The sequence below is a fragment of the Acanthopagrus latus genome, chromosome 21, assembly GCF_904848185.1.
Source record: "Acanthopagrus latus isolate v.2019 chromosome 21, fAcaLat1.1, whole genome shotgun sequence".
NCBI classification, from domain to species: domain Eukaryota; kingdom Metazoa; phylum Chordata; class Actinopteri; order Spariformes; family Sparidae; genus Acanthopagrus; species Acanthopagrus latus.
Genome location: NC_051059.1, coordinates 26518846 through 26543133, shown reverse-complemented (window position 1 = coordinate 26543133; position 24288 = coordinate 26518846). Strand labels below are relative to the sequence as shown.

Here is a 24288-nt window from a genome sequence, read left to right as displayed (position 1 = left end):
TTGTGTGAAGCTTTGCTCAAAACTGACAGAAGTTGACTTTAAATTCTCATCAGGAAGTTTTCCGGAGATAAGACACAAGTCGCAGTGAACTGCAGGGAAATCTACATAAGACCTGTAGCTTTGATGTAACAGTCAAACCTCTGGGGCTGAAAACTTCCTCTCACAATAAATGTTCGCTTCAGTGAACTGGTGGAGCAAGACGGGAACTAAAATATGTAAAAACTGAGTCGAACAGTAGAGAAATGCATATTTATCCTATCATTATATATTTATATATTAACTCGGGGGACTGCTATGACCTGCAAGATGAGGTGACGTACCAAAACAACAAAACAGTCGCAGTACAGTCCCAGCGACAGGCGGACCGGACCTTCATCGTTCATCGTTGAACAAAAGACAGCGCTGAAATTCAGCCTCCTTAACGTGGGTAATAACGTCATTACACATGCAGCCAGTGGTGATGATGTTCTAATAACAGCTGATAGTCGTCAGCCAACAGAAAACATGCTAGCTGTTTTAGCACGAGTGTGAGTTTGACAGTCCATGTACTGTACACATACAGGAAGCTGCTCTGTACAACACTATACTGTCTGTTTCCTGTTTAGTTGAGATTCAAACCATCAACCCTGTTAGCGGTGTGTGTGTGTGTGTGTGTTTCTAACCCTCAAAGCTGATTTAACGACACGAACACTGCCTTCACAGTGAGCGGCAGAGAAAAGATCAAGATCAGCGGCATCAAACGTCCGATCGATCTGGAAATCCTGACGAGAGACTGTAACTATCGGTTGTGTTTGTGGACGCTGGCCGTCAGCCTCATTCTTCCCTCACATACAAACTTGAAGCTTTAAACAAACTAAGTTTAATCTGAAGAAGGAGAAGCCGTCGTCTCAGTTTGCTTTCTTGCCTCTTTGTTTGGTTTCTGTGGTTTCCACAGTTTACTCGGGATGTGGGCCAGCGGATTTCCATAACTTTTGTATTTCTTTCCTGTCCGGGTTGTCATGAACTTGATGAACTTTGATATGACAAGCAGAAAGTCTAGAAACCTTCAAATCCTCCGAATGTGGAGCTGAAACATCTCTTATGAGCACTTTCTGGATGATTTTTGAGATAAGGAAGCATTAAATATGATGTCACTCTGATGGATTACAGTCAGCTCTGTTTACACAAAAAGGGAAGGAAAAGATTTTAGTTGCTTGCCTCCAACTTGTCAACGCAAAAGAGCAGCTCATAAAAAACCACTTAAGCATTTATTTACCTCTTTGTGAAAATTAAACTCTTTCCAAATCATTTCCCCAAGAATAGCAGCGAGGTCCTCAGAGGACTCGCCTCCTCTGGGAAATCACAGATCCCAGGGAATAGAAAGTGGAGCATGTCCACATGAAACAGAACATTTCCTCCCGAAAACACTGTCATTACATGTAATTATTCACAGAGAGGAGAAAACAAATCCCTGAATTGCATTAAAGATCTTTTTATTCTTCGAGTTTAACACCGGATAAAACTATGAGTCATAACATAAATAATTCATATAGTGCTGTGGCAGTGAACAGAGGAGGACCGGTGTCGGCTCAGACGTGATCTTCTCCACATGTCACTGGACTTTATCAACACATCCTCACACCTGAACAACTGGACAGGTGGATTACCAGTGACCCCCTGAAATGACACGTACTGTTCCCAAAACCACATAACTGTCACAGACCGACAGGTGAACTGAACTGTGTCGGGTTAGCTTGGAAAAAAAATGTGGTTTGTGTTAAAATAAGTGCATGACTGACGTAGCCTGACCAACATTCGTACGTCAGTTACATATGCAAGATAAATTAAAGTGCATCTGTTGGTTAACACCAAGACCAAGTCGAGTACATCACTGTTGACTTCCAGTCTCCAACAGCTACAACAAACATAAAGATGACCATTGTCATTTTTCTCAGAAACTCAAGTGGAAAAATCTATTGCAGGTTACGGGTCATAAGAATAGAACAGATAGAACAGCCGATAGCTGCAAGACAATGTTTGAAAAAATAAATAAAAATGTGGAACTCGCCACAAACGCGGTTCTTCTTCTCACTAAGGTACATTCAGATGTTCTGTTACACTCTGTGTGCTGTTGGGATTAATATTGTTGCCTCTGTGCAAGCCCTGATGTGGTGAGCCAATAAAGGTTGAGGGTTCAGCGTGTATAGCTAGGTTGAGCAAGGCAGTATCGCACCGGGCTTTACGGGTTCGATTCCAGTGAGGGCAGCAGCTCATTTCTGCTGATATCATGGAGTGAGGTCAAACATTTTCACAAGTCATCACTTCCTGATTTTAAGAAAGCAGAGCCGGATGTTTGTGCAGCAGAGGCACCCAAACCCTCCTGTTTCTATGAACTGTGAGATTCTTATTTGTTGTGAGAGATCATATAACTAATAAAAACAATACAAAAAATACTGTATAACCTCATGTTTTACAAGAAGATGGTGAAAGATAAAGATAAAGATTTTAAAAAAAGGACTCCTAATTTCAATGAATACTTTATAGCACACAGCAAATAAATCTTTACTGAAGCTGTGATGAGGTCACAGAGCGACGACCAGGTAACGTCACAAACAGGTTGCACTGCCCAGAGTCTTTGCCACACTCATACACATATACACGTCCATATATCTAACAGGGCACTACGTCTCTTCACTGTCTAAGAGGGAACCTCAGTTTCTGGTCATTTTGAAAAAACAAAAATAGAAAATAAAAGCTTTCTCTAAGGTCTTTTCCCAAAATGTTACTTCAAATATGCTCTTTTAATTTATTTTTATTTTTTTTTAAGAAATGGCGAAGAGGGGATGTCTACCTATCAAAGAGGGGACACACACACACACACACACACACACACACACACACACACACACACAGACCCATGCAGACGAATAGATGTGACACCGTCGGCTGAGCACAGACAGCCTCACAGAGAGACGACGTTAGTTCTGGTTGGCTGCTCGGCCTGTCAGAGTGACAAAGAGTCTGACGAGATTCTTCAGTTTTGGTGCGTCTGGAGGCGAATCGACAGCAGAGGAACTGGTCGTGTGTGCTGATAACAGCTTCCTATTCACACTGCAACCCACATTTATGGGGAAACCACACTGATATACAAATAGAGGAAGGAATTGAACAGCAGATAGCAAAGCAAACAAACAGAGAACGATCACCTTTAGCATCCCGATCAGCTGCTCTCCCCAGCTGGATTATATCTCATGTTTTGCATGAATAGTGAACTGAAACCGAGCATCAGGTTCTCTGTTGACTTTAGAAATGTGATCCTGCTCCTGGACTGGAACTACAAGCTGCACTTATATTTACATTATAAGTACATTAGTTTTGTTTGAAATCTATATGCTCAGTTTGGTTGATTTCTATCTTTAAAGCAACAGTAATAGATTATTTTGGGGGGGCTGTATTGGGGTCAGCGCAAGTTCATATGGCTAACAAATAATAGCATATTCACACATCACCTGCCCCTCTAACTGCTACATGCTTTCTTCACCAGCTGGTCACAAATGTGACTGTCTGCCAATAAGTGCAGGGCAGGAAATGAACAGCGGGTGTATTTTAAGCACATCCTGATGGCGAAATGACTGACTTCTGATATCAGAATGTGACCGTGACAGGCATACAGGATCTTCACTGTGCTTAAACCTACGTTCAGGAAGTCATCTTGGTTTGGGTTACAATAACTAGTTTACTTACCCATGCATGTAACTACTGTGACATACCTGTCGTAACTTCAGAGTTAACTTTTTCTTTTCTTGCTGGACTAAATGAAAGTCCTGTTGTTGTCTGATCCAACCATGAGGTTTGATAGCATAAGACTGAACAACACTGAGCGATGGACTCTGAGGTGAGTCCCCCGGCTCGCCGTTTTCTCCTGCTTAAATCCAAAATACGGTGAAATTGGTGAGCTAGTGGGGCTGTAAGAAACAAAGTCCTCCATGTCTGCCTGGTGTGGAGGCATGAACACAACGCTTCAACATACAGAGCCTGTAGATGATGCAACAGCTGTCTGATATTGTGAAAAATGTGGTAGCAAATATTGCAAGTTTCGATAATATCCAGTATCAGCACAACCCCAACTTACTCCCTATACACTTGTCGCTCTCTATACTACTTCACCTGACTTCCTCCTTTGCTGCCTTCATAACCACAGCCACTACAGGTTACTGCCTGACAGGAAACATAAATATGGGTTGTAATACCTGTTTGTTTTATCTGATGATTACAAGCAACACGTTTCACATTACAGTCATTTAATCTCTTTTTAAAACCAAAACGTTGCTTCAAAGCCAAACAAATATATCTGCAATAAACCAACACGTTTAAAAAGTCCAACTCCCGACTGACCTCAACCACATCAGCTCTGAGATATCAGCAGCTCAACACCCCACACTGTAACTCCACCACGTATCAGCCACTATTGGACCAAATATGTAGACAGCAATAACTGAAGCTCTGCGCTGCCCACTTTTCCTTTTCCTTTGAGTGCAGCTCTGGACGCTGCCAACCCTCCAAATGTTTTCAGTCTGGCAACGCGCCCCTCCGTCTACTAAATCATGCGATGCACTGCAGTCCACTCAACCTGTCAAAGGCGCTCTGAATCCTCTCAATTAGGAGAGCTGCAAAGTGTAGCCAAAACACCCTGGTGTTTTCATACCAGCAGCTCTGCCAGAGCAATTTATTTATAACACCAATTTATTAATATTGTCTCTTGGTTTCAAAGAGGAAACAAACACGAGCTGAAGCGTTAAACCCCGGAGCCGTCCACTGATGCTGCTTCATAGAGCTGCAAATATTCTACATCAGTTGCGCAGAAATTACAATCATCATTTTATGCTTTTCATTTAGTAGAGCATCCATCTGTGTGGCGTATATGTGGGACTTTAATTTTCCATAATTCATGCAGCAACTTCAGCGATCAGACACTAAAAGCCATCCTTTCCATTCTAACTGTGGCATTTTTCTATTTTCATACTCGACACATTACAGAATAATGAACAGCAGTCAGCACGGGGATGCAAATTAGAGGCTAGTATGGCTGCAGAATATCAATGACTGTGCGTTCGTTTCCATAAAATATTCATTAAAACACTGCTTTCAGCCAAGTGAAGGACTACACTTGAAAAAGCAATAAAAATGCATCTTATTATGGACGAACGAATACATACGGCGAGTCTGTGCTCCTTATACAGTCACACGCTCAGTGCTGCGGCCAGGTGTATGTTAATATTGTATTTGTACCATCGTTTAGCCTCTTGTACGCTCATTAATTATGAAAACTACTACCCTTCTTTTCACGACTCATATTTTTGTCTTTTTTCTCCATCATACTGAAACGGTATGAAGCCTGGTTATTCAATATATTATTATTATGTCAGTAAAAACTACAGACCTTGTGACACACGCCTCACATCAGCTGATTAACTGCTACCGTTTTGTTTTCCTCAAGTTTTGTTTCAACACAACCTCCCTTTAACCACTGACTCTGCTGGGTCAAAGTCCTTTGCTTGTTTAACACAACCATCCTTTTTTTTTTTTTACACTTTATATTCTATACTAACCACTACATCCACTCGAGGTCGCTGCCTAACGACAAACGGAAACGTGGCTCCTAATAAGCTGCTTTCACGCTCGACCTTTAAAGCTGTTTCCTACCAGTGTTGTGCAAAAATGTAATGTCGCAATACAGAAAATCTCTGTGCAACTTTTCTGCACGACAACTTCTTTGCCATGTTTTATTTTCATCCTTATCTCCATTTCAGGAACAAAGGACTGTTCCTCTGCATTTGTAAGAACCCATTAAATCAGGTTTTATAAATATCTGTGCAAATTCTTGGGGCACAAATCCATGTTTCGTGTGAAACGGCTTTTTGAAGACAGGCTGGTTTCAGGGCACAAAAACAACACCTGTCACAGATTTACTTACAGTACATACTAAGAAGCATTGAACGTTACTCTGACCTCAGTTGTAAAGTTCTTGTTAAAATTATTTTGGTTTCCCACCTGGAGCGTATGGTCATGTCTGAATGACACCGAGGTTTGACTCTTTGTCTGCTGACTTTTGGCTATTTCCAAACTGTTACAACCCTGGCTCTCAGGTTGAAACAAAGGAGAGGAGACACACAGAGCTCTGAGACGATTTCAGTATTTATTTAACTAAACAACCTGAAAAGAACATAATGTGGGTGAGTGTTGTATCAAATGTAGTGTGTGTGTGCATGTCTATATGTATTTAAGACAGCAAACACCAAACCACAGCAGGTTGTAGGCCATAGCAGCAGTCAGCTGCTCAGCCACCAGAGAGAGAGAGCAGACTGACTGAGGCAGCCTTTTATCAGTGATGCCACACCCTAAGGTGTGGTCTGCTTAGGACGGCCCACTGCTTCCTGGTTCTCCTAGAAGGCACTGAGAGGACAAACAGATGCTCAACAGGGCCGTCACATCCCCCCCCATAAAAAGAGGAGCCAAAGGGTATCCGAGAAACTAAAGTGAGTCCTGTCCTGTAAAACACAGAAGACACAACATGGTAATACAGCAATACAATTACACTCTAAACTGCTCCCTCGATCCCCTCCAGCTCAGCAACTTTGGTACCTAAGAAGCAAATTAAGAGTGGGGAGAGAGGCTCAGCTGAAAGAATAAATGGACACTGTCTACTTAAGTCAGAGCACGTGACAGGGCATCAGCAACAATATTCTCGGACCCTTTGATATGACGAATATCTAGGTTAAAGGGCTGTAAAAACAAGCACCACCTCATCAGACGCTGATTTGGATTTTGTAATGAGTGCAGGAACGTTAGCGGGTTATGATCAGTATAAACTACTACGGTTCTACCTCCACCAACATATACTTCAAAATGTTTTGCAAATCCTGCCCTGTTCCAGTCGCTGTATGACAGCATGGTCTGATCAGCTGTCTTAGTCATACTCGCAGTACAAACCTTTCTCACTTCCCATCAGAGCACGCTGTCTGCTCACTCCCCGTTTCTACGCCCACGCACAATGACCGCTATTGTGTCAGTCTTACAGAAACACAGCGTGTATCATGGATCAGCCGTTCTGTGCTGTGTGTGTTCATGTTCAATGTTTGAGGGCTTTCAGCTAACATAATGTGCTCTCTGACAGCCATATTGGAGGTGCCCAATCTCGGGCAGTGGCGAGTAAGAATGGCTGATTGTTGTAGCTGTTAAGATATAAAGAGAACACAGTCGTCTGCTTGGATGAATATCAGCTAACCATCCTGTCCCTGTTGTAATTGTCCTGCAGGGTGAACAGCATGGATGCAGATCGGTTACACGACAGTGGTATTCATTGTGTTTTCACACGTCCTCTAATCGGTGGTTTGATCCCCAACTCCAGCTGCATGACGAAGTTTTAATACTTGTTGTATTGTTTAGAGCCAATTGTTATATATTATGTCGTAAGCCGGCGAGAATGGGCATCAGGCATACAGCACATTGTATGATGCACAATGTAAATTGCCATCCCTGGACGAAATACCAAGGTTTTGGGGAGTTTTTTTGGAGGTCTTTTTCCTCCACTGCAGCTTCTTCTGCTTCTTAAATATATGTTAAAAAGTTAGCAGGACAGTTGTGTTTTGGAGTATAACCCTCGTGTCAACATTAAGAAATACAACTGCAAAACTCGATATACTCAGCAGGACTTAATAATCCAAAAGTGACTGAAGCAAACAGAAGCAGATATTCAACAGATAGTGGATATATTTCCACCATTCAATATTCTTAACCCGACCAGCTCTGCAGTTATACATCCTACCCACGTGATGTGAACAAGCACAAAGCTCGTGGATCGTAGGCTACACTGAGAGAGTCTGAGTCAGAAAGCTTGTTGGATCAGTTTCATTCAGCTCGTAATAAATCAGGTGTGCAGACAGAAAGCATCTCTCAAACTAACTGCAGTGTTCTGGTTCTGTGCGCGGTGTAATAGAGCAGCTACAAGGGCACGAGGATGTAAATTAGAGTCTGCAGTGTGTCGGTGGAATATCAACGACTGAGCTCATTCATCTCCATAAAGATTCAGTTTAATGCGGTTTAAAGTCCATTTTCTCCTCAGTTTGTCCGAACAAATGTGCTTTCTAATTATCGAGTCAGACTCTGTTCTCAGGACGCCTCGTGGCATATCAATGACCATGTTCGTCTTCATCTCAAGTTTGTTCTCCATTCTCAGCTGAGCTGCTCGATAATGAGGAATCTCAGTATCGGACTTTAATTCTGTTTTGTTTATACTGTGACACGTTCGTGCTGTCACACGTTTGTTTTCCGTCTGGACGGTGATGGTCTTTTTGCCGAGGGGCCTCACAGCAGCGTCTGCCATCCTCTCTGATCAGTCCACACGGCAGCCATTTTGAGCAGGAGTGCACGCAGTATATGTAAGATAAGCTGCAATAAAGTGCACATCATAAACCACAAATCAAAATGGACCCTGAGCGGAGACGGAGACGGCGCAGGGTGGATGTATTAGTCCCCTCCGTCATTTCAAAGGGACTCTTCCCAAACTGTTGTGACAGCCGGCTCTATCGTCCACTCCATCACAGCCTCCTGCCAATAATCCTTCCTCCCAACACACACCAGCGCCGCCACCACCGCCACCCAACCTCAGATACACGCTGTTAAGACAGGAGACTTCAAGTGCTGTCAAGTGCTCAGTTTGCTTGCTTTCAAAGGAATCGTGATCTCGTCTCTGCATCTTTCCTCACAGGCACTGCTGAATTTAAATGAGACGGCCCACCAGTCTGGCAAGCTGGGAGTTTTGACTCAAGGCTGAAGGAAAAAAGTAAATTACCAGCTAAATACTTGGATTAATTGTCCACCTTTGACCTGGCAACCTGTGCAAACTACCAGATATACCTGAAAATCTGAACATGTCAAATGCAACACATAAAACAAAAGCCATAACGTGTTCTAATTATCTGTATATGAGCCGACTTTCATGTCAGGAGATGGAGGCGATGGTGGTGGAGTAATGAGAAGACTGCCAAGCCAGTGACCACTGCTCAGGCCTGTGTTTCGGCATTTGTAAGCATTAAACTACTGAATATTTTTGATGTTGCAACATTTTCCAGCCAAAAAATGGGATAATTTTGCTGTGACTTCGGGACACTTCCTGCCATGTCGCCAACGTTTATGTTCGTGTTTCCAGTAGTCCAACGATTCAAACAACCAACAACAATATTACAAACTGACTCAAATAAGCCCATAAACCTGGTGAACTCCATCACAACTGTTTGTTTAACATAATACTGCGCACTGTGTCGTGAGGAGGACTGAGGACCGTGTGTTCTCAGCTGTGTTTGCATGTTATCTGTAATATACAGCAGCTTTGTTGTTTGCAGTATTTGAATACCTTCCCTTTCTTGTCTTGTTCTAAGCACACATCGAGAATAATAGAATACCTGCAAATCTTGAACAGGTGTTCAGCGTCAAGAGAGACAAAACAGATTGTTGAAGAGTAGTTTCACAGACGTGGAGCCACAGTACACAATATTATTTAGATAAAGGGCTTATCAGTATCAGGCTGACAGGATATAACGCAATTCAAAATATGTAAGAAATGTTGGAAGTATGTGATGATTTTGTTTTGCATCATTTTCATCATTTTTCATCATCATCAACTTTTACATGTTTTTACACACGTAATACACAAAACATGTAAAAATTATTTTTTTATTTTTTATTTTTTTTTGAAAATGTAATTAAAGGTGCAATATGTAAGAATGTTGGTTTTGAACATTTAAAAAGTAACTAAAAATGAGCAGATTTTAAGTTATGTCAAAAACATCAATGTACTGTGTTGCAGAGATACACTGACGTTAGCATGCTAACCAGCTTCTTACGTGTTGCACCTTGAATGTCAACGTAGCTACAATTTTTGCTTAATTGAACGATAAAATGTAAAACTTCAATCAGATGATTTGGAGCCTTCACAGCTGCAATAATCAACAAAAATGGAAATGTTTCATCGGGGTGTATCTGTGGCGCTCTGGGCTCTGTGGGCTGGAGTTAATTGATGTCAGAGTAGCTCCTGATTGGTTTGAGATTTGTGTTGTGTGTGTTCAGCCTGCGTTCCCAAAAGAGGTAATCACATTAACATCTTACATCCCTCTGACAACAGCTCACTTGCAAACATACCAGTGTAACATTTCCTTCCCCCCTTTTTTTTTACTTCTGCATTTCCATTCTTTTGATTTCCTGATTGAGTTTGTTACATGAAATCAACAAGAGCGACTGCAGTGCGACTGTGAACTACATTTCCCACGTGTACTTGTACGACAAACCATCTGTGCGTTTCGGTCGATGTCACTGTCAGCTGCCTGACAGTTTGCATCGTGAGGATTTAGTAACTTTATCACTAAATATACTGCTGCAGAACAGCAACACAGCGACTGCCCAGTGTTACTTTAACCTTGAAATGACCAAAGTGTTAAAAGAAAAGAGAACATCGTTTATTTCTGTGATACAGTAAGATGTGGGAGCAAGGATGGGTCTAATTACTGCTTATCTTCTGTTTCCTGAAGCACCGTCCAGTGAGCGCCACAGATATTATAGAGGTAGATATCTGCTGGTATCACATGGAGATAGAGGCTCCAATTGGCTACCAAAACCACCCGGGGATTGTTTTTCGGAGCAGAATTCTTCTTTTCTCTTTGTCTCGCTGTCAGCTCGGCTTCGGAGGGCTTCTATCTCTGATGTCAATCAATAGCACTGCAGCTTTAAGCCCACCACTAGCAGCTCTGCCATCCCAGTGTCCCACACCATCCTCCTTTCCATCTGTCTGCACTGATCCCCGAGGCCCCCGAGCTTCCACCCCGAGCCAGACACAGTCCAACATCAATCAATATCTCTGCAGGGCTGCACTGGTGAGCAGAGCGGGTTTCTCAGAACGGACCGGAGCCAAGTGACATTTTCTTAGAAGGTTCTGGGAATAGAGGGAGGAATTCTGATGGGAAATGGGTTTTAAATGACTATCAGTTGTTTTGCATGTTTTAGCTCATTAACTGCAAATTGTGCACATTCCTCTACATGCCAATCATTAGTTTTTACATGAGCTTCTCAGTTTTTAGGCAGCAGTCGTTTTCCACGTACAGAGAAAAGGTTCATGTTGCAGCCTGAGACTGATAATATGATACAGTGAATAACATCTTGACTGCTCTATTTCTGGAAAAAGAACATTTCTTGTATTTGTATTTAGGGAGGGAGACTGTCCTTGAGATTAAAGTCATACTTTTTTATTTAAACAAAATAACAAACCCCTCAAACAAACCTCACGTCGGTGATGCTTGGTCTGTTTTCAAGCAGGACAGAAATGGCGGCCAAAGTTCTGGAAACATTTGCGAGGAGAAACAGGTGATGCAATAAGGGAATCTTGATTAATATTTGATCAGCATCGCCTAGTTTGACAGTTTGATAGTGATGTTGAACAAAAAGGAAAAGTCAAAGCGCTCTAAATCGCAAACAGGAAGTGACTTCAGGCTAAGCTTCCTCTCGTTGATCCAGAGTAGATATCTTATGTATAAAATCATTTTTAGCAGCCAGGACCACAAACCAAGATAATTTTAAACCCTTTCTGCTTTTATATGCATGCACAACTGAGACAGGTTCCTGTTTTGTGCCATGAAAACTGATTCTAACATGGCAGCCTGAACACTTGTCACTCCTCTCCGTGATGGTCTGGTGTTCATAATTCTAGTTATGTAATTATGAGTTCAGCTTTTCACGGTTTTTACTGATGAAATGATAAAAAGTCAACCCTGCCTTCAATATTTACGTGTTGGTCAGAGTTTTTATGTCTGTTTGGGAGTTTTAACAACACTTGAGATGTGACTCAGTCAGTCAGAACTGAGGAAACAAGCTGTCTCTTATAAAAACCTTGTCAACGCTGTGCCCTCCTGCCTCTGAGCCCACAGACGGAGGTAATAACTCCTGACTGCTTTCTGGGGACTTTTTTTCTGTGATGTTTATGATCCGCTTTACCGGCTGGATCCGAGTGCACAGGAAAGCATAACGCGCCGTCGCTGGAATCATCTTTAATATCTTTCCATAAATCTGACGCATGATGGGAGGAAAAGGTTCCCCCAGACGTTTTCTTCTAAAGGAGGCAGTGAAGCACAGGATTATTGTTAAAAAACTGCTGCTGCTGCTGCCCACACGGAGCAAATATGAATTGTAGCACTGCTCTACGTTTTGCACTTCCCCCATAGAGAGAATCAGCCCTTCAGTTTCTTTTGCCAGCATGTTTAATATGGTTGAAGCTGTTGGTCAGTTGGTCGTGCCAGGTGAGACAAAAACAACTCTCAGTACTTCAAACCCAAAGATATGGTTCCCAGTCCGACAGGGGCAGGTGAGGCTGAGGACAGGGAAGGCTAATAGCTGAGCAACCTTCATATTAAGTCCTTTCATACAGACTGTTTTCTTTAACAAAGTGCTTTTTTGATTAACGAGGCAGCCTTCAGGGATTTAAACATTTCCATGTCTGATGTAATGTCGCTGCAGCAAATATCCTCACACATTTGAGTCATAAACCTTAAAGGACAGAAGAAATCCTTATTTGAGTCTGATGGAGCTCTGGATTCCTCAGGAAGTTGGTTATTTTATGTGCCACCTGGGCGGGAAGGCTGCCCTGCCAGTAACCACCGTTCAAGACTGTGTTTCAATATTTCAGTATTAACATTTTAATTAATGAATCTTAATCTTTTCCGTACAATAAACAACTGTTGTTTGTGCCTGAACCTGACTACACCATCAGCACAGTTTCCTCAAACATGCATTGTGGTGTTTCATTGTTGTTTCCCAGATTATCTGACTTTTATGATGCTTTCAAGAATTAATTGGTTTCCTCTTTCTGTTGTGTTAATTCACCCTCTGCCTTTTCCACATGTCCAGACTGAGTCTGACAGTAATATGTTGATACGCCCTGTCTCGTGTCATAGCAGCTTTAGTTTGCCCTAATTATAGATGATGACGCCTTGTTTCTGTTGATCACAAATGAATATCACACATTTTTAAAATTGACAGCAAAGATCAGACTTTCATTTAATTTAACAGGAAACAACCACTTGATTCTACTGAAGTGTAAACACAAGAGAAGAACTTCCTCTGCTTCCTTTCCTGCAGCCTGGAGGGACGACAGGTCGCAGAAGTGTCTAACAAATGAGCCATACGTGAGTCATGTGACTTTAGTTTACAACCTCCTCGCTGGTTTCCACCAGAGCTCAAACTGAAGGAAAGAAAACTGTCGCTGTGACCTTAAAATGGCACCAGAAAAACAGGACTCTGCTTCAAATCCACAGACGCAGCAGTAAAAAGTGGCTTCAGGCTGAGATCTAACAACGCAACTGCATCTGTTTCCTACAAACACATCAGACTCAGACATCCACCCCGGCCTTGTTTTCCTTCGTTTGTCTGTCTGACTGTCTGGCTTGGATAAACCGGCCCTCTCGGCGTTGGATCTAAATGACCCCTGTCACAGGCGCGTTGGCAGCTCGCGGCCAGACGCCGGTGGAGCGAAATTGGACGTGGCGGTCGTCCGCTGTCCACAGCCACAACAGCCAGACAGTAAGCGAGAGAGAGAGAAAGAGGGCAGCCCTGCAGTCAGCGAGGCTGGGTGGCAGACCAGACGACGAGACGGGACAAAGTCGGCTCTAAACTCCAGCTAACCCCAAAAAAAGAGCCACAGGGGGGTGAGAGCCAAGAAACACATCACCCAGCACCACGCAGGCACACTGCTCTCACTGAGGACGCAGGGCACAGAGTCTAGACGGCCTCTAATTGGTCTGTCTGGTATCAGCTGTGATGTAGCAAAAGGAGCCATCCAGCCATTTAAATGACACCAAGCTTGTTGAATAAAATATTCAGATTTTTCTTATAGTTGTATGCAAACAACATGTCATTCACCCAATCAAAATTTGGGTAAACGTTAAAAGCAAACTAAAGATTTAAAAACATAACTTCATGATTTTTGTTCGTAGTTAGCGCGGATGTTATATCTGACAAACTGTTTTTACCAGAGTGGTGCTGCATTCAGAAACTGTGAGGGGCGCCAGATCGCACAAAATGCAGTTTAAAAGGGAGAAATCACTTTTTATATTATATATATTTCATCATTTCTATTCAAATATACAAAAGAAATGTATAGTTGCAAATCCTAATGAATGATAGTTCTGCTTTTAAGGCCTCTGGATGGTGCAGTATTTTATATATTTCAATAATAATTTAATAATTCAAGAAATAAGACGATCCAGTGAATGAGTTTCCAATTAGTACAACAAGAGAATATGTTTCAGCATTATTGTTCATTGGATAATTGAATCTTAATCTTTCAAATAACTGAAAGACAAATTAATTAAATGAATTAGCAGGCAGATACTGAATAATCAAACACCATCAGCGCCTCACTGTTAGCTTACGTGTTAAAAACCACACATATCCACCTCCTCACAGTCTGATGTGACACACACAGTGTTTTAGACAAGCCCTTGATCGCATTGCGCACTTGAGAGAAAAATAAAATAAGAAAAGTACCCGGTGAGAGATATTCCTGTAATTTTCTTCTCGTCGTCAGTTTGTGTCTCGCTGATGGGAGCTGACAGAACTGGGACTGCAACACAAACGCGGCGAGGCCGAGCACCTACGAGTCTAAACTCTGTTGTACCGTCTCATTACTCTCGCACTCCGTCTCTGGACTGTTTAAGATTCACGTTCGGAGCAGCGCCGGTACTGTTTTCCAGACTCGGCGGTCCTTAAAGAATTACTGCTAAAGGGAAAGACAGGGAGGAGGACGGAAGACGCTGATGGAGGCTGAAGGCTGCGGGGCTCCAACATGTTCCCTGTGACTGCTGAATAGAATAATGTTATTTCTCCAGTTCCTCCTGCTTTATCTGCACCATAACTGGACCTGCTCCTATGAAACCTGTTCTGTCTATTACAGTGTTTATATGAGAACATTGTTCTCAGCTCTCAGCTGCACGGTGCCTTTAAATGCATCCGAATGTCCTCTAATTTGAGTGAAATGCACTTTATCAAGTGAAAATGGTAAATACAGTACAATATATTACACTGCACAGACACACAGTGAGTGTCAGATCATTGTTCGGTGGTCCGTTCACTCCTGCTGCTCTACAAGTGTCGTATTTGACCACAGCATGCAGCTGTTTAAAATGAAGAGGCTCTAAAATCCCACTGTTCACTACGTGTTGAGCAGTTAGAGAACAGCTGTGAATACAGTGAAGCAGTTAGCGTGATGTGATGATATGTTAGTGTTGCATTCACAGCTGGTGTCTGCTGCCGCCAAGTGGCCACAAAATGTCCTCCGTTCAGTCGGGTGGTGATGGGAGGAGCTTCTTCCCTTGTGAAGTCTAACTTCTGACCTGATTTCAAATGTTTACAATGTTTGGCATTTTTAGTTTGCATGCTAACCGTCGCTAATTAGCACTGATCATGATATCTGGTCAGAATGTCAGTCGATCCAGGACCTGGTGTCACGCCCGATCGTGTGACTGACGCACTAGCACGCAGCTTCCTTGAATCAATCACCACTTCTTGGTCGGAATCGGTTAAAGATTATGCTTTTACCTAAACTAGCTGCTCCCTTAACGGTCCACTTTGTGAGATTTTTTAGTCTCTTTTCCAACTCGTCAAAATGGCTTTGGGGTGGCGACCGACCTGACCAACAATTAAAAACGACTTCCACCCTTCTGGCTGTTTATACCACATTTGTCCTTTACATCCGTCATTATCGCCCCCTGCTGGTACACCTTCATACAGGTGTATACTTTTGGTGTACACACCGTCACACCCACACCGTCACTAAAGGGTCTGTTACACACTTCGTCATGAGACTGGGCTGTCGTCCAGTCAACGGTTTTCGAGCTATTTCTGTCTGAGGCAAAATGGCGGACTGGCTGAACAACACTATGAGGAAACAGGAAGATTAAGAGCATAATCAGAATCATTCTGCACAACCAGCAGCTCAGTCTGAAGTGTGGGCCGTGTGTCGGAGGTCGTCATGCACTGCTGGGCAGTAACAAGATGGCTGCTGCCCACCTCACTGATGAAAGATATGTTCAGCAGCAGCAGATATGACTGTGAACTCTTTATGGAGGTTCACGCTGATCTATAATTCACACTGCGTGTTTGCACCAGGAAATTCCAGCAGTTAATAATTGACTCTTGCGTACAGTCACAGAAATGCGTCCGCTGAAGTGGAGGCTCTTGAAACCATGAGACTGGAATGCCAAGTATGGTTTTCTCAAGATTTACTGTTCTGTTCTGTTCTCGTTGGGTACAAACGAGAGACGGAGAGAGAAACTCACTGTCCTTCAGAACCAAGAGTCATTAGTTCACAAAACCACCAAGTGATATCTGTGTAAGATGTCCCGGTTCTGTGAACTCAGGTGTTAATACAGCCGTCACAGCGCTCCATTATTCTGCTGCTCTCTCTCAGTGATTACTCTGCAGTAACAGGTGCCGGTTTTCTATCTCATCTGAAATGAAGCTGTTTGCCTATTAAAATCTCACAACCATCAAACTCTTATCAGTCTGCTCTGCTGTTAGGATGAGATCTGTCTCCTCCACAGATAAGAGGACAGGTCGGCGGGAGAAATACAGTCGGATTGTCCGTTTATCTGCCCTCGTCGAACGATGTTCAAATCCACCAGGACGCCTGAGTGAGCGAGTGGATTTTGGGATTCAGCAGAGAGCGAGCTGAGATTGCTGAGTTCATTCCCGCCCGGCCGGGGAACATATCAGATAACGCTGTCGCTTTCGGTTTGAGCTGTAATTTCCTGGAAGACGAGGCGCGATGTGACAGATGGCGCTCATGGTGAAAGAGCTGCCGAGGACGAGGACATGTTGCACTGCCGTCAAACCTCCGGAGGGACCGGAGCGAGCGGGGACACGAGGAGGGGCCGGACGCCACTTCCACTTTTCCTTTTCTTGCACTTTTGGAAGAAAAAAACGACTGCGAGGCTCTTCAGAACACCCTCGGGTCAAAGACACGAGTTTAGCATTTGTAAAATCTTGTCAGTGTTTACGTTGAGCTGCTGTCAGCTCGTGTTCTGCAGATGAAATATCTGATTCTGCTTCTGCCTTTAATCAAAGCTACAGATTTGGTTGAAATTGACTCCAAATCCAAAAATGTGTTCCCAGCTCACCGTTGATGCTTGAAAACATGAACTGTGAGGAGATTTATGGATGTGAGAGAGAAGAATGAAATGAAACAGCGTCTTTAAAGCTGCATCAGTCTATTTTTGGCCACTAGGGGGCTGCAAAACACGAACACAGATACAGCCAGACGTCACTACCAGCTGCTTATTCACACATTAAACTTACACGGAGCAGCAGAATTATTCCATCGGGGTCGCGTTTGTGTTCGCGTGATGAAAGTAAGCACAAGTTTTCTTCTGTCTTTAGTTTCCTGAGAATAATATCACCGCTAGATGTTCTGAACTGTTGTTTTACACGTCAGTAAATGAGGTTTATGAGAACGCAGAGCCTGTAAAATGAAGAAAAGTGTATATAAATTGAACTAAAGCTTCATGAATTAGAAGCTACAAAACACTTCTTTCACAACATCAATCTCAAGAGTCAATTATTGTAGATCTTCTGCAAAATATCCAACCAGATCCTAATACAGTGAAGGTGAACAGACTTTAATTTGTGGACTTGTAATTCAGAAAAACACAGATGCAGCATTTACCAGACAGCAAAACTCTCTATAAACAGCTTTTACTGGCACATATCTGTAGATAATACAGACAACAGGGAGTCATATTTACAGGCATTGAATCTAAAAATAATTTTTAAAAAAGGATTCGGCCTTGTGTAATGTTCTACTCTGATCTCCCCCAGGTCACCAAACCACCACTTACCACAGAACAAACAGAGGACATGACCTCAGTGAGACATACTGTAACTATGACGCTCTGCTTCTCATTAAAGCGTCTATAAACAGACATCCAGATATAAACTGTGAGCAGCAGCCGGCCACCATGTTGTTGGGAAACCATCTTCCCTTAACCCCTCGGCTGCACCGCGACTCCACTTCAGGACCAACAGCACGCAAATCAACTTTAGAAACCAGTTCAGAGTCATTTCATACTCACTGAGGCGGAAACAGCCAACTTCCTCATTCCCGACAGACCAGCGCGCCGCACTGACCGGCACTAAGTGGACCGTCACCTCTGACTCATGCTCGGCCTCAGCAGCCACCAGTTCAGCAGCTACAAGTGTGAAACGTGTTCTGGCACAAAACAATCGGCTGCTAACCGTGGCGCCAGTCCAACACGCTCACTGCCCGACCCGCTCGGTCCAAACAGCAGAACTCTGAGCCAACCCAACCCCACAAAACTAAATGTGCAGCTCATTGTGAGAACAACAGTGAAAGTAACTCTGCCTCGTTAGCTGCAATTACACGGAATAATCAGAATCATCAGTCAGAGGAGAGTGATCGATCTGGCCTGATCTGAATCAATTCTCAATCAGATCAATCAGAGTGCTGATGTTCTGATCAACAGGAATATATTAACTATGTTAACGCTTATTTCTATCATTTCTCTCTGGTCGGAAGAAATCTATTCTTTCTGCTCGTGTTCGCCTCTCGTGGGCGGAGCATCAAACGGGAGGTGACGAGGGACAAAAATGGCAGGAGCAAAACAACGCAGCTGCTTTGTTGGAGGTCTGAACAGAGAGAAAGATCGATGAATCGGAACATAACTGAGGGTTGGAAGGATCCAAACAACGAAGCCAGAATCCACCAGAACATTTAGAGAAGTTTGAGCTCAGCCCGCTGACGTTACAAGGCTGCGAGTCAAACTGACGCAGACAGAATTCATGGATGATCTAACGAGAGAGTGACGGTTTGCGATCCTGACTTGTGAGGTTTGAACTGGTCATTTCAGTCTTGACAGCTAACGCTAACATCACAACGTTAGTTATAAACATGAACGTCAAGTGTACTGACAGAACAGGTGGAGAAAAAAACTTCTTCTTCTGTTATATTTCGGCTGGATGAGACGCTTCACAGCAGGCAGAACGACTTTCTGTGTGTCGAAAAACATCATATTCTGATTTTCTATTCTGAACGCAGATATTGGCAGATTATGTTTTTCTTTCATTTTTTATGAACTTGTTGGACAAAAATCGACCCCGTTGTGTCAAAATGTCCTTTTTTTCAGCAATAATGAGAGTAGTAGCAGCAGTGGTGACTCAACCTGCCGCTGCACCCATTCCCCGCCTTCCTCCACACACACACACACACACACACACACACACACACTTATAATAGCAGCTGCAGCCTCCCATTGTCCTGCTTCATCTTCTCCACTGTAAGTTAACGAGCCTCCGTCTGCATCACACGCAGGCCGATGATTTAATTAGGACGGACGCCGCGTCGTATGAAAGTGATCCCGTTGATCACATGACTCACTGGAGCCTCGACCAGAGAGATCAGTCTGTTTGTTTAATCTTTGGCACCCTGACGAAGGAGGGAAACTACAAAAACAGACAAAGAGGGGACGTCCTGAGTCCCCGAGAGGAGAGAGGAGGTATGACATGACACCTCACCCGCCCTTTTCTCCTGTCTGACAAAAGTATGTGGACGTGTCTGTCCTGATGCCTGTAAATACCCGTCCACATACTTTTGGCCATATGTTGTGTCTGTGTGTCAGACAGTATACGTGATGCAGAGAGAGACAGAGGGCGAGGGAGCATCGTTGTTATGTCTCCTCACTTACACACACACACACACACACACCTTGACAGCAGCGGTAACGGATGAGTCACCGTTGTAACTTCTCATCAGGTTGCTGTTTGTTTCTGTCCAGCAGGATGAATGAGTCGACTCAGAGCTGGATTTATGTGAGCCAATCAGACCGGACTCGTTACTACGGTCCAGCGGTCACCATGGCGATCTTACAACGCGGCGGCTCTGACGGAGACGCAGCGAACACATTCACCACGTATCTATAGAGCCTTACAGGAGAGGTTGTTACTGGATGAATAAACAGCTGCCAGCAGAGCGCTGGAAACATGGAACAGAAGGTAAAGACAGATGATGAAGGCCTCCAGGTGGGACTGAGCATCACAGTCATGTGGCCATGCATGAGCCAATCAGAGGCCTCCATACGCACCTCTGACATGTGTTCACATTATTGTGTACAAGTCATAACTGAGCACCGCCTCACTGCAGACGTACTGTTCATACTTAAAATTAGAGTACGTGAGTAATACGTAGTTACTTTTCATGCACTGTTGGTCATTATCAATATGTGTTCATACCGCCGGTCAATACTTGATTGTGATTGGCTGATGGGTGACTATTAACTCCTGACATAATAACGACTGAACTTCTGGCTGCAGACACCTCCACGTTCTTTTAGTTTGAATAATTTATGAACAGCCTTGATATTGATCCTTCACTTCATCCTCCTTTGACTCAGTCCCTCAGTTATGATTCTACAAGTAACTACGATCAAGTACGAGTAAAATTACAGACTTGAAAAATTACACGTGCCAAAAAAATGGCTTAATTACAGTAATTTGAGATTTTCTTCAACCTGCTCCTCCTCCAGGGTTTTAGGGTTCCTTCATATTGATTTTCAGGATCAATGTCACAGCTTCTTAGTTAGCTAGCTGTACGTGATGTCAGGGACTGAACACTGCTAGCTTGACGTTAGCGAGGAGGTCCAGTGAGCTGAGCGGATCATCTCCTGCTGCTGCTGCTGCTGAGTCGTCTCTCAGGTCCGACCTGCTGACTGGAGCTCTGAACCTGATGGGGATGTAACGACTCTTCCAGCTATTAGTCGAACCCTCAGGTGTTGCCAAGGAAACTGAGTCACTGCCTGTGAAAACCTCCATACTGTGATCCCAAAAGGCAGGAAAATACAAAAAGCAGACTAAATGAGATGTTCAGTGACGAGGGGATCACGGCACCCCTCACATGAACTCACTGTGCTGCACCACGGAGACATTTTATCACCCTAAAGGTGCATTTCAAACATATTTACTGGATGTCATGCGTGTTAGCCACCAGGATTTCAACGTTGGCTTCAGCAGAGACACAACAGGCCGCTGTGTGACTGTCAGGAGGATATCTACAGGAGAAGAGGATTACTTCTTATCGACCTCAGCATGTGGAGTCAGTGCTTAAACTAATGCAAATCTGCATCATTGATTATCTGTCTGAATAATCCATCAGTTGATGAATCTGTGGAAGGACAGAAAATACCAAAAGATCTCCACAAGACCCAAAATATTCACTGAACAGTGACGAGCAGCAGAGACTCACGTCTGAGCCACTGGAGGGAACACACACACACACACACACACCACCGTCTAGCACACACACACACACACACACACACACACACTGCCACTAAAAACGTTTTATTTCTATCATCATGTTTTAACTAAACAGACGGAGGATTGAACCACCCTCCTCCTCCTCCTCCTCCATCTCCATCCTATTGATATACAAAGTGGCATCTCTCCCATCCACACCCTACTCCCAGTGCGCATGCGTGCCGCGGCAAACAAAGGACCGGGCAATTAACCGACAGAGGATGGCTGATAAAGTTTGACTCGCTGCAGGAATAACATCCAACATCGATGCAGCAGTAACGGAAGATGCGTGCGTGCGTGCGTGCGTGTGTGTGTGTGTGTGTGTGTGTGGTTCAGGTACGATTCTCCATCACCCCCCCACACGCGCTCCCCAAACCCGCCCCCCCTCCTCCATCATCCATCCATCTTCTTCTTCTTCTTCTTCTTCTTCTTCTTCTTCTTCTTCTTCTCAGTGCAATAAAACGGAGATATGAGATCAATAATTCATCTGAATCATGACATAATCTGGTTAGAGACGCTGAGTGTGTGTGTGTGTGTGTGTGTGTGTGTGTGTGTGTGTGTGTGTGTGTGTCACACCTCCACTCAGACAAAGAGGTGGGGCGAGCAGCGGAGGTGCTCTTCTTATTTCTGGATGTTCAACTGTTTACTGGCTGTAAATTATCAAGAAACAAACACAAACCAATAAAAACAAGTAAAGATAAATAAATGAACACGCGCGCCTCTCTGCGTTGCCATGGCAGCGTGAGGAAAAGAGGTTATTATGAACAAATTTGAGAGAGATCAATAAACTAGAAAAGACGCCCGTGCGCATTTTCCTTCAATAAAAGTGTGAAAAAAGAGAACGTGTGTGTCAGTGTGTGTGTGTGTGTGTGCGCGCGCGCGCGCGGCTGAGGCGCGTGTGCCTCCAGACTGTACACACCCCTTTTTGTGGCTCGTGAACGTTTTTTTTTTCTCGCCTGAAAAAAAGCGGAGGGTAGAAGAAGAAATGATGTGTTTCAGTAAAATATTAAATTGATCTCAGCTCTTCTTCTTCTTCTTCTTCTTCTTCTTCTTCTTCTTCTTCTTCTTCTTCTTCTGTCCCTCCGTCAAACCAAATCTTTTGTCTCGCGCCCAGCAGCGTGCGCTCCCCAGATGGAGAGATGGAGGAAAAGAGACAAAAGAGATGTGGTGGAGAGAAATAAAAAAAAAAAAAAAAATCTCAAAAACAAAAAAAATACCAACAAGCGTCCAAAGCGCCAGTTAGTCTGTGAGGAAAGGAGCAGGGCGGGTTCGGGGTTTCGGTTCTTACCGTGCACACTGAAGTTCGGACGCTCCTCTGCTCTCCTCGCAGTTTCAAGTAGCGGCTGCTGTATTTTTTGCGGCTTCTCCTGCGCGCCCAGCGGCTTGTGCCTGCTGCACGGTACGGCTCCACTCGGCGATCCTCCGCCTGCGCGCACACGCACCCGAGCGCACACGCGCACACAGACCGCTGATGCACAATCCAAAAATGTCCCTGTTGTTGTGTTTAACTGTGTGAGTCCTGATGTGATGTCACACTTCCTGCAGGGTTTCTGATCGTGTGGCTGTTCGCGGGTGTTTCAGTGTTATTGATCACTGTCATATTTCAACAATCCGCCGTCGATCATTGATCTGTGATATTGATGACGTCTCAGAGCTCACACTGAGGCTGCAGCATCAACAATCCAACGCTTCATCCACATCTTCGTATCTGTTCGGTCTTCACGCTGGATTTATGTTATCACTAAACAATTGCTCAGATTTTGTTCTGCGCGCTGGACGGTAATGTACATTTTCAGTGCGCGTGTTTTAGAGGATTTACGGCTCCTCCCTCCGTGTGTCTCCGCGGCCCCGCTGCCTCTGCGCGCCCCCTGCCGGCCACCGTAGCTGCGCACCGTGTGTGTGGCTGCAGTCACCTGTTGATGAGACACCTGACAGCCCCGCAGGTGGAACAACACTGATTACCTTCACTGAAACCATCACAATACACTTTTATTCTTTACTCGAGTACATTAACCAGAGTACTCCTCCACCTGTCTGCGTGTTAGGTGAACAAAACCACCAGGATTCTTCTTGAAATGTCTAATAAATCAGTGAATTTACTCGAGTGCTGTGCCGAAGTACAACTCTCAGTACTTTTTCTGTTCTGTACTTTATTCTTCCACTCCATGAAATTTCAGAGGCAAATATTTGACTTTTGAACCCACTAGATTTATTTGATTACTTTAGTTACTAAGTTACTTTGTGGATTACATGCTGGATCAGAGACAAAGCAGCACATTTATCTTCAATGGGGTTAAAAAACCTGATACTTTGATATTATATTTAATTCTACTTTTACTTTTCACTTACATTTAATATCAGAAACTTAAGGACTTTTTCTGTGACCTCTTAGTGACTTTAATTTTTACCAAAGACAAATTTTAACACACAATCAGCCAGAGGTGAAAAGTAAACTGCATTTACTAACGTCTAGTTAAGTATAAATTATAGAAGCTACTTCACTTGAATATTGTTTGCATGCTACTTTCTACTTTTCACTGCACAACATCTTGTAAATGTTCTACTTTTGACAAGTTGCTTTACAAACAACGATTTTTAACCACAAGAATAATGAAGAGCTGATAAAACATGTTTTCTTATAAAGTTAATAAAAGAACTGAAATGATAAATCAATGTTATTAAATTGTAGAATGTCAGGATGTCGTATGATTTGCTGCTTTTCCTTTAAATTATTTTGATAATCTCACGTATCTGTAATAAAGTCGAGGTTTGGACCAAACGAACATCCTGAACGTGTCGTTTTGTTCTTGACAGCATTTGTTAAGAATCTTTACGGACCAAACGATCGATGGACGGATTAATGGAGAGATTCAGAACTTTTACTTGTGAAATGAAAAGTGTGTTTAC

At 43.5% G+C, this 24288-nt stretch overlaps 1 protein-coding gene across 1 annotated transcript in view; it reads right to left on the bottom strand.

Moving 5' to 3' along the window:
- The window catches only part of basp1 (brain abundant, membrane attached signal protein 1), a 43245-nt gene extending 20157 nt beyond the window's left edge, over nucleotides 1-23088 (bottom strand). The window contains exon 1 of the mRNA XM_037083052.1: nucleotides 22670-23088. The gene's annotated coding sequence lies outside the window, so the exon portion shown is untranslated. The remainder of the gene's footprint in view (nucleotides 1-22669) is intronic.
- Between the last annotated feature and the right edge of the window lie 1200 nt (nucleotides 23089-24288).